The sequence below is a fragment of the Gorilla gorilla genome, chromosome 17 (genome assembly GCF_029281585.2).
Source record: "Gorilla gorilla gorilla isolate KB3781 chromosome 17, NHGRI_mGorGor1-v2.1_pri, whole genome shotgun sequence".
NCBI classification, from domain to species: domain Eukaryota; kingdom Metazoa; phylum Chordata; class Mammalia; order Primates; family Hominidae; genus Gorilla; species Gorilla gorilla.
In genome coordinates this window covers 72,999,951-73,011,138 of record NC_073241.2, presented here as the reverse complement: position 1 = coordinate 73,011,138, position 11,188 = coordinate 72,999,951, and the positions used below count along the sequence as shown (strand labels likewise).

General features: G+C 36.1%; 1 long non-coding RNA gene across 1 annotated transcript; it reads left to right on the top strand.

The window, feature by feature from the left end:
* The first annotated feature begins 2,219 nt into the window (after positions 1 to 2,219).
* Positions 2,220 to 10,668, top strand: LOC134757398 (uncharacterized). The gene is made up of 3 exons (XR_010131284.1): positions 2,220 to 2,468; positions 5,200 to 5,465; positions 10,623 to 10,668. It is a non-coding gene; the product is annotated as an uncharacterized lncRNA (long non-coding RNA).
* The last annotated feature ends 520 nt before the right edge of the window (positions 10,669 to 11,188 follow it).

Genomic DNA, 11,188 nt, shown 5'->3' with positions numbered 1-11,188 from the left:
CTTGCATGGACTTCTTTGCAGTCTTTTTTGTACCTCAGAAACAGTGCCTAGCTGAGACTATGGTCTGTCTAATAATAGCAGCCAAATTTAAAGACTTTATACATCCGAGTAAAACACTGAATCAATTTGATAAGCCACAATTTCTTCTGAAACTAACAAATGCCAAAACTATGAATAGGTACAAGTTTTTAACTAGAAAGTGTGCTATTGATTCTGCTTCTCTGATGCAGAATATACTACATATATTTAATTATCTAAATTCTTGAACAGCATTTGGGATAGAAATTTAGAAGCTTGTGTGATATAGTTCCAGCAATTATATCCAGAAATAAATATCCGGGTGAGTTAAATTAATGTCTTTGTGCGTGTACACATGCATACACAGACACAGACACACAGATTTACACATGGCTATGTCTATAGACAGCAAGCTCACATTTATTTATACTTAAATATTTGAATATACCTTATACAATTTTATCTTTCTATCATCAAATTATATTTTTCTCCTTGCAAACCCTGGTCTCCTAAAAGATTTGTATTTCTACAATGACATATTTACAAAGACGGAAAGATAATCCAAAGTAATCTATAATCTCTCATTCCTTGCCCTCCTTCTGCCAGTTTAGCTAAGGAACATAAACAAGAACAGTGACCCAAGAGCCAAAGGGAGATTCTGCCATCACCATCATTTCTTTATATCCTGCATGCTAACTGTGTTCTTTCTGTGGTTTGATAATTTGGGATCTCAGATTTAGAGATGAAAATTATTACAACTGCATTAAGGCTTGGCTCCCACATTTCACTGTCTTTTTACTTTCATGGTCATTTAAAAGACATGCCTAGAGTTTGATAAAGCATTGATGACTCTCAATAAGAATAATGTGCACAAATGGATCCAGGCTTCCCAATAAATCTGAATCCAGGCTGAGCGGTTGTCTGAGCATTTCCCCCAGATTTGCTGCTGAATACTGCCATCAAGTGTGGAGTTACAATGGCAGTTTCTGGAGGTAGTTTCAGTGTAGATGTGGTAGTGCATGGGTTTTCCAGAGCTCTCATACTTAGATATGATTTCTTTTTCAATTTTTTGACAAGTTCTCAGTAGACACCAAATGCCTTTTAAAATGTTTCAGAGAATCTTGCCTTGATACAGCCCTTTTAACCTTTATAGCAAAGGAGAAATATGTCACATGAAGAACAGGAAAGACCTGTAGACTATGACTCTGCTGTTTATTCAGGCTTTGAAGCAGGGAATGAACAGACATGAATGGCCACCTACTGCCTTTTATGAGTGCCCCAAATTATTCTGCGCAATTTTGTATTATGAGGAAACCTCTGCTTAGCTTCTCAACTAAACATGGATTAATTAAAAAATAAATGCACAATCAAACAAAACCTTTCTTTGTTGTTTTTAAGCAAGTAATTTGTGTATACAAATGAACCCAAATTATCTTCCAAAATGTCCTGAGTAGATTGCCTGGCACAGAGTAAACACTTAAAAACTGTATATTGAATGAATGTAAAATTAGGTAATAAAACTCAGTGTGTCATTCAAAATGCATCAAAGTATTCCTCCAGCACAGCACCTTTCCAACCATACATTTTGTACTCCCCTGACCAAATAAAGTTTCTACTCCAACTAATATTGAAAAATCAACAAAAAATTATGTTTTCTTATATCACTGACTTTTTAAAATGTCATTTCTTTTATATACTATATTCTACAGCCCTAACTTTACCAGTAAATATCCTTGGAAATATGCCTCAGAATTCTAATCACTTTTTTATGTCTAATTCAATTGTGTTGGTACTGAGTCTGAATTAATCCTTCTCATCTCTGATCACCTTTAGCACTGAGTCTCACATCTGAAATAATTTCTCATCTTTATAAATATCAATGAATATACTTTTAAAGTTAATAAGCTATTTGAGACAGGGTTTGTATTTCATATTTGAATTGGTCAAGTCCAATTGGCTATCCTGGAGAAGTGATGGCGGTCTGTAATCCTAGTGTGATGGCTAATATTGAGTGTCAACTTGATTGGATTGAAGAATGCAAAGTATTGTTCCTGGGTGTGTCTGTGAGGGTGCTGCCAAAGGAGATTTCCATCTGAGTCAGTGGACTGGGAGGGGCAGGTTCACCCTCAATCTGTGTGGGCACTGTCTAATCAGCTGCCAGGGCAGCTAGAATAAAGCAGGCAGAAGAAGTTGGAAAGAGCAGACTTGCTGAGTCTTCTGGCCTTCATCTTTCTCCTGTGCTGGATGCTTCCTGCCCTCAAACTTCAGACTCCAAGTTCTCCAGCTTTTGGTTTCTTGGACTTACACCAGTGATTTGCCAGGGACTCTCGGGCCTACTACGACAGACTGAAGGTTGCACTGTTGGCTTCCCTACTTTTGAAGTTTGGGGGCTGGCTTCCTAGTTCCTCAGCTTGTGGATGACCTACTGTGGGACTTCACCTAGTGATCAGGTGAGTCAATTCTCCTAATAAACTTAAGTCAACTCTCCCTGTCATTTATACTGATATCCTATTAGTTCTATCCCTTTTGAGAACCCTAATACACCTAGACATGTACAGCCCCATCCAATTCACCCAGTGTACTCCACCTCTCTTTCAATGGCACAAAACTTTCAAATTCCACCAATTTTTAGCAAGATATCTTAGACTCCTAGAAGCCTGTGGTGATATGACAAAAGGGAGGTGACTGAAATCTGCACAAGATCTTCTTTTGAACCAAGACCAAGCACCCTCACTTTTATGTTATAGTCATTAATTCATTCAATCTTATAGAAATGTCACTTTTATAAAGTCTTCTATATGTCTGTAAGCAGGGCATACATAAACAAGTTGTTTGCCCTACAAAGCGCTTAGTTAAATGACATAGACATTTTAATTTTGTTAAGAAGAAAACTCATGGGAAATAAGTCAGTGGAAAATGAGAGGAACTAGGGTATATGTCACGTAATATAAAATATTTTAAAATAAAAATATAGACTTTGAGCTCAGAGAAGGCACTTGCCATGAGGCAAATTAGAACATTAGTTAATATACCATGTGTCTAGTATTATCTAATGATTGCACATGTTCAAAAAGTTGGAAGGTTGCAAAATTCAATTAAATTTCAGTCTGGCATTGTAAGCACTTTATATAAAAGGAACAAAAAGTTTTACCCCTATATCCAACAGACAATAGTATTACATATATTCAGATGATAGCATAGAGCCATAATGATAGGCCCTATGCTAAGTATTTCACATACACTACAGTCCAGTAATAAATATTTATGTGATTTCATGTCTTTGTGTGCACACACATGCATATAAAGATACAGGTACACAGATTTACACATGGTTGTGTCTATAGACAGCAAGCTCACTTTTTTTATACTTAAATATTTACTTATACCTTAGACAATTTTATCTTTCTATCACCAAATTATTTTGATAGGTAGGTAAAATTATTCACATACTATAAAGGAGGTCAAATAGTTTTAGATACTTAACACATTAAATGTTAGAATAGCCATGATTCGAACTTAGGCCTATGTGATTCTACTCCATAAACTTTAAAGATTTGATATAATAATATAAAGAATCACTAAAGTCATTCAGTATAAGTTGAGTTGTTTGGTTTGCTGTTAGGGTGATAATTATTAAATATTTTCTATTGATTTGGGCACAGAATTTGCTAATCATGGTTTCTTCTCCTTTTCTTCCATTGGTGTGAAATGCATATACATGTAATACTCTAAATCCAAATCTTGAACGCCCTTTGAAATACAGCTCAAATATTTGTTTTTAGAAATTACCTGTACTAATCCATCTCATACCATTTTGACTATTCTGATACTTCATATTTTATCAGTGCTTAGATTATCTATTTATATTTACATTTTTACATTTATTGTAAAATGTTTCATAGTTGGTTCATGAATATCAGTCTAACTTGGTTGCAAGGCCCTCGAGTAAAGGAATCAAGTCTCATTGAAATTTCCATCCACTATTCATTCCTACCTAGAACCCAATATACTAGCTCATAGCATTGCTGTTGGAGAGTTTCCTGTGTTGATTAATATTTAAGTCCAAAAGACTGAGAATGTTTTATGAGTGAAAGAACAGATCACAAAGCTATGAATTCTAAGCCATATTCAGCCTGATGAACCACATTTAGGTAAATAGTTGAATGTTTTGGGTTATAAAAAGGGGTTTGTCATGTAAGGATTATAATATTTAAAAATGTATTCCTATGTGCTATTGATTTGGTAGATAAGAAAAGGTCAAAAACTGACATAGTAACTAAGGAATGAATTTAGATCCCAATATCATTGAGACAACGTGGTAAGCAGTGTCTTTCAATAGGAAGACAGTAGATCTAGGAGGTAAGTGATGTGGGTTGTATTTTCTATTCTTAGATTTACAAAGTGAAATGTAAAGCATACCTCTTAATCTCCTGACCATAGTTTTCTCACCTGTAAAATAAAGATATAATGTTATATATGTCCATAAAATCTCATGGGTGGTGAAGAATAAATGGGATATAAGATGAATGGTATTGTAAGTTTTATACTAACAAAAAGGATTAATCACTGTAAAAGCACACTTTGTTGGATAGCAAGAATAACTGGCTTTTGTTCTCTTTCTGGAGTATGCATGCTACCTTGTCACTCAGCAGTTGGTCTAGGTTGTGGCACAGCTATTTTCAAGGAATCTCAGTCTGTAGCACTGCCAGTGTACTATCCACTGATTAAGAGGCTCTTGAGCTCTGTGGGCTAAGAATTGCTCTTCTGTTGTATCCTATCAGTTGTCTAGCATGCATCTAGTAAAAAATGTTTGCAGCAAAGATCTTCATAGATAGGCTGAGTGGAAAAGGCTTGGAAAATAACAAAGTTAATTACTTTGAGGATGGCTTAGAAATGTCATTTTGCCCATTTGCCCAATATAAGAGATGCTATGACCCATTTTTTATGTATATGTATATACATATATATGTGTGTGTATGTGTGTGTATATATATATGGTGTGTGTGTTTAATTCAGACAATCTTCTATAAGGTGCTAATAGTATTGAGTCTACAGTGGGATTAATCTCTAGAATTAACATCTGCATCTATTCTGCAGAATCAATATGATTTTGAGGATCAAATTTAGAGGTTTATACTAACTGCTGCTTTGAACTAACCTTAGGTCTATTTTGTCTTCCAGCAATGAAGGAGAAAACTTTCAAATAGCCCCTCTGCATCTCCTACCTGATGGTTAATGCTGGCTGAGGATTTCAGTGACAATTCAGAATTCAGCTATAACTGCAAGTGGACAACACTTGTAAATTCAGCTCTTCTTTTCCTCAAGCCTTACTTTCCTGGATGCACAAAAGACCAACAAAACACTGGGATCAAGGAAAGACGCAGCTTTTGTATAAATGAAAACCAAATATAGCAGTATATCAGAGGTCACAATCGTGACTGACACAGGTTAGTGAACTACCAATATCCAGTGAGACTGGAATGCTCTCCAGTGGCATCCATGAGACCCTAGTCTGTATGGGTAGAGGCTGCTCACTTCCCCTTCTGCAGTCTCATGGATTGGAATCCTTCCCCACCCTGTGGCCCCACCACCCTCTGCCTCTGTGCCTAATCTTGATTTTCACTTCTTCAAACTGCTGGCCAGAATTCTTTTTCAACCTGGATAGATCACCCTATAACCACAACTCTGTGGTTCAACATGGATAATACCTGCTGCTAAGTCTTGCATTTAAGGTTAGTTAATTTGGGTACTGACGCCAACATTGCAAGTAAGTGTAGCTATTCCTCATTTTCGTGATCTCAGCCCAACTGCATAAGTTACTCACATTGTTTATATATTTTTTTATTTTTTTCCGAGACAAGGTCTTGCTCTGTTGCCCAGGATGGAGTGCAATGACACGCTCGCAACTCACTGCAACTTCCACCTGCTAGGCTGAAGCAATCCTCCCATCTCAGCCTCCCAAGTAGCTGGGAATACAAGGGCAAGCAGCTAATTTTTTTGTGTTTTTTGTTAAGGTGGGGTTTCGCCATGTTTTCCAGGCTGGTCTCAAACTCCTGAGCTCAAGCAATTCACCAGCGTCAGCCTCCCAAAGTGTTAGGACTACAGGTGTGAGCCACTGCACCCGGAGAGTAACTCTAACCTTAAATCATTTTTTCAACTTACTCCCACTTCCCAGACAACTCCCTTTTTTGGTGCCAGTATCATTCGGTATGAAGTATACATAGGAAATAATGTAAACTTCATTATCTTTGCTGGGTGATTTTATACTTGTTTGCTCACAGCCAGGCTCTGCTCTGAGACCTTCTCTGACTTCCCGGCTCTTAATGATTATTTCCCTTCTCTGAACTCCTTTACCATCCATCTATACCATTCACTTGAGACATAACAAATATTCCATTTGTGATTATTAAGTGCTTGCAGAAGTCCATGACCTCGGTGTTATAGGCTTCTAAAGTGCAAGTACTATACTTCATAATTCTTTCTGTACCACATTATGCTCTGCAATACCTTGCTCAATTTATGTGTAGCAAATACGTTGATGTTGAACATTGTATTTTTCTTTTAAGAACTTAATTCTGCCTCTCCTTTTAAATGTTTTATCGTAGTTGTTATATTTCTTGTCTGTTGCTTCATTTCTTTTCCATTCTTCCCTTCAAACCAACGTGGTTTGGATTGAATAATCTTTTTTTTTCTTTCTTTCTTTTTTTTTTTGAGACAGATTCTTGCTCTGTCACCCAGGCTGGAGTGCAGTGGTGCAATCTCAGCTCACTGCAACCTCCGACTCCTGGGTTCAAGCAATTCTCCTGCCTCAGCCTCCCGAGTAGCTGGGACTACAGGCACACGCCACCACGCCCAGCTAATTTTTGTATTTTTAGTAGAGACGGGGTTTCACCATATTGGCCAGGATGGTCTCAATCTCTTGACCTCGTGATCTGCCAGCCTCGGCCTCCCAAAGTGCTGAGATTACAGGCATGAGCCTCCACACCCAGCCCGGACTGAATAATTTTAATGAAAACCCAAATTACTAACAAAGTTGAGAATGGAAATGATTAGAATCTAGTTTGGGTCAGATATTTTGGTCATTTGATTACCCAAATCAGATTCACTACATGGCTAATTTCACCATCTTGATAACATCAGTCTTCGAACTGCAGTGCTAACTTTCACAGCACTAAATAAACATAATCACAACTGCTGGATTTGGGAACTGACGTGAGCTCAGCCTCTTTTCTCACTTAAGACAAGTCTCTACAAACAAAACCAAGTAAGCAATTTGAAACAATCCTATAATTATGTATGGTAGCCTGGGGGTGATGGGGGATACGCAAAATAATTTTAACTTCCTTTCTCTTTTGCAAGGATCGTCAAAAATGTTTCAGGTAAAACCCAATTTTTATTGCTGTGATCTATATCAGACACATGGAGAAACTGAAGCCCAAAGAAGATAAGGGAGTTTACTAAAGGTATACAAATAATGATTCAAATAGTTAAGACTAGAATTCTTGCCAACATGATTCCAATTGCATCAGGTCACCTCTTACACCTTAATTATCAAGCCACAGAAATGAAGATCTTTCTATGTTATTATGGTAGGATTCCTCTCTTTCAAACTCCATTGATGATTTAGTCCTTGCTTCAATCTGTCTGTGGAAGGGGGGACAAAAAAAAGTTTGGGCTAGTTTCCTCTCTTCCAAAATGATTTCCTAAAATTTTGACATCTGCCAAAAGTTTGGACTCAGAAGAGACCTTTGAAATCTCTAAACCTTAATTTCAAATATTTTTTGGAGACATAACTGTAACATGATTCCTCAGGAGTCCTAGCCACCTGCCAAGTTCGAAGTGTTTTTGTTCAGCTGTTTTTAACTTACTGCCCAAAGAGTTCTTAATTTTAATAAGATGGAGAATTGTTTTTTTTTCCATTGGCCTATAACTCCAAAACAATTAAATGGGTGGACTACATGAAAAAAAAGAAAAAAAAGGCAAAAGCAAAATACAGCATGATTATTGTTTGAGTAATTTGATAAATAAATTATGTATTTGGAAAAGTGACATAAATGTTGGACAAAACACAGAGACCACTGTCTCTCAATCAACCCTAAATGATTTACTGAGTGTCAACAAAATATCTGGTCAGTATTTGGTGCTATTTAGGAAACAATGTGGGAAAATATTGCCCATGCCTTAAGAGGACACTCAACTCAGCCTGCTAATTAGTATAATTATATATTTGAGTAAGATATTTTAAATCAAAAAAGTAAAACAACCAACAGCTGTAACGTTTTTAAAAACATTGTCTCATATATAGCCATTGCCTATGTATGCTAGAAAGTAGGAGCCAATAAAATATTCACTAATGCAATTTCTTGTTGTTTATTAAGTGGCCTTAAAAACTAGAACCAGTAGTTGTGAACTTGCATAACCCTTATGGCTGTTGAGAAAGACACAAGTTAATAAATCATTTTCCTCTTTTCTGTAAGTTTATTTTTCAATTTTCTAACAGAATAGCCGATTTCAGTCTTGCCAATTAGAAAGACATAATTGTAAAGACAGCAAAATTGTATTATATCAGCCCGTAGCTATGATCTCAGTTGAAAGCATAAGGCTGTATAGGTACCAAAGTTTGTTAAAACACCCAGAGAGAAGACGATGCTTGAGTAAATGTCTTGCTTTCTTGAACCCTCAATCAACACATTTAAGCCATTTGGTATATGGAGAACTGCCATAGTGCTAGACAATTGAATAATTCTGCTGGATTCTGTTGGAACACTGTCTTGTCTTCAAGAGAAGACTGAAGATTTCTGAAGTCATGAATCACCTTTATTGCTTGTCCTCTTGAAAATTATACATTCTTCCCCTCTGACTTAACCAAATAGAATGTTGTCACGTGACTTTTTCCTACATTTCACAAATAAATGTTGCAAATCACAGACAGTTCTCTAGAAAGTGAAAGACATGTATTTTGCAATAATACAGTGATTTTTGTCTCTATTATTCAGGATGATTGATGTAAATGTAATCAGTCTGTCTCTTAGATATTGGTAAAATAAAGTGATGGTTGTTGGCTCTGCAATGAGAGACCATCTGTACTGGGATGCCTTGAGGAATTGAAAGGTTGGCATTTTCACAGCATGAGATAAAAGATCATAATTATTCAGTTAGTTTATAAAGGATATGACTAAACCAGAAAACTCAGGTCTAATATTTTCTTCAAATAATGAATTATATAAATTGGTTTCTAGAATTAGAAAAGATCAACTTTAAAAATATTGAAGTGCTGTATCCATGAGGTTTCAGTGTTTTCATCTCTTTGTATATTTACATTGCCTAGATTCACTTCTCACTTCATGGTCTCCCACCTAATTTCTACACTATGCTTTTAGATCTGGGTTAAAACCTACTTCCTCCAGTGCAACCTGAGCTAGGACCAAGACAGCCTATAATCCTATTACCTTCTCATCCCCTTACTCATCAAAGAAACATGTGATAGACATATATTTTTTGCCAAGGAATATGCTAGATAATGAGAACCCAAACTTAAAGTAAAACATGCCCATGTTTTCCAGAAAGGCACAAAAATAATATCCAATAAATGAATAAATAATAAACCCATGTTAAAATGGTTGTAAAATAAACATTTTGTTAATCCCTGAATTCCTCCATGAGTTCACACACTGAAGACTTTTACCATTACCCCTTTCCTCTTACAGCCATACCAGAAGAGGAAGTGTTTTCCTCCTGTTTATTCTTTACTTCCTGAATGTCACAGGAAGTCATTAATAATATAGGAGCCTGCCATGCTGTATAATTCTTGATCAGAGTCAATCAAGGTGTCATTTAACACAGCCTGTGCTTGACTTCTGCATATGTGTACTCTTTCAATTTCTCTCTTTCTCTCTCCTTCCTTTTCTTTTCCTTCCTGTTATTGGAAGCATGTTTCCATCCCTGTCTGTTTTAGAATTGAGTTTTAAATGAACATTCTTCCAGTAGAAGGTTAAAATGTATAGAACATTTTTACTACATTCATTTTTCTACAGAGAAGAAATATTATCCAGTAACAACATTTTACTTCCAAAGAAGCTGTAGCAGTTTAGTGCATAGTTTAGTAGCAAGTAGTTTAGAAAGCTATCTTTTTCAGATATAAAATTAATCCCATGTCTCTCAGTAGTTTTCAGTGAATTTGAGAAGACAGATGAAGCAAGCATCACTTAGCAGATATGAAAGAGAAAAGGGGAATTAAAAATCAAAAGTTAGATTTTGAATAGGTAGAAAGAAAATAAATTCTGGACAAGAATAATAAAAGTTATAAATTCAGGAGATAGTAAATTGTATTCTTTTTTTTTTTTTTTTAATCAATGTTGACCAGGTTGGCCTCGAACGTGTAGCCTTGCCTCCCCGAGTGCCAGGGCAACTGGCCTGAGCCACGGCAGCTCCCAGTAAATTGTATTCTTTATTAAATAGCTACACTGCTTTGGGGTAATGGTTTTTGTCATTATTATTTCATAATCATCATTAATACACATCTACATTAATGTAAATTGAAGAGTAGGCAAATTATCTTTATTAGGTTACTTTTTGGTCTCTCTTACTAAATTTATTTTTAACAGGGTTGTATACCTGCCATTTCTCTGTCTTCCTGTGACCCTTCTTCATCTGGAATAGAGAAAATCAGGTAATTGAAATACCAAACTTTCAGCTTACTGTCTTCTCCTTACTCTGAAGTCTGAAAAGCCACCCTAAAATAATGTTGTATTTGTTTGCTCACCTGAACAAACGATTCTCTTCCTTTTCCACTCACTCAAATTTTAGTCTTAGTCTTCCATTTTCTGTGGACCCTTTTAAATGTAGTTTGAAACATATCTCTTTTAAAATTATGGAATTCAGTTTTATGAGAAACTTTTTTCAATAGCTCCTTTTTCTCTTTTCTTGATTCCGTGAACATTCTTAATATGCTCAAAGCCAGAATCTGAGGGGCACCAGTTACTATCCTAACATTTAGAAATATCAGGGTGAGGTTTCCCTGGAAACCACATGCACATAAAAACCATGCGGAGAAGACTTAGTTTCATCTCTGGTTACATTTTCTATTGAAGAGAGAAATCACCCTGGCCTGTGTGCTTTTTTTTGGAGGTGAGATTCAGGGCAAAAAGCTATGGTGGTGATTTTATCATGT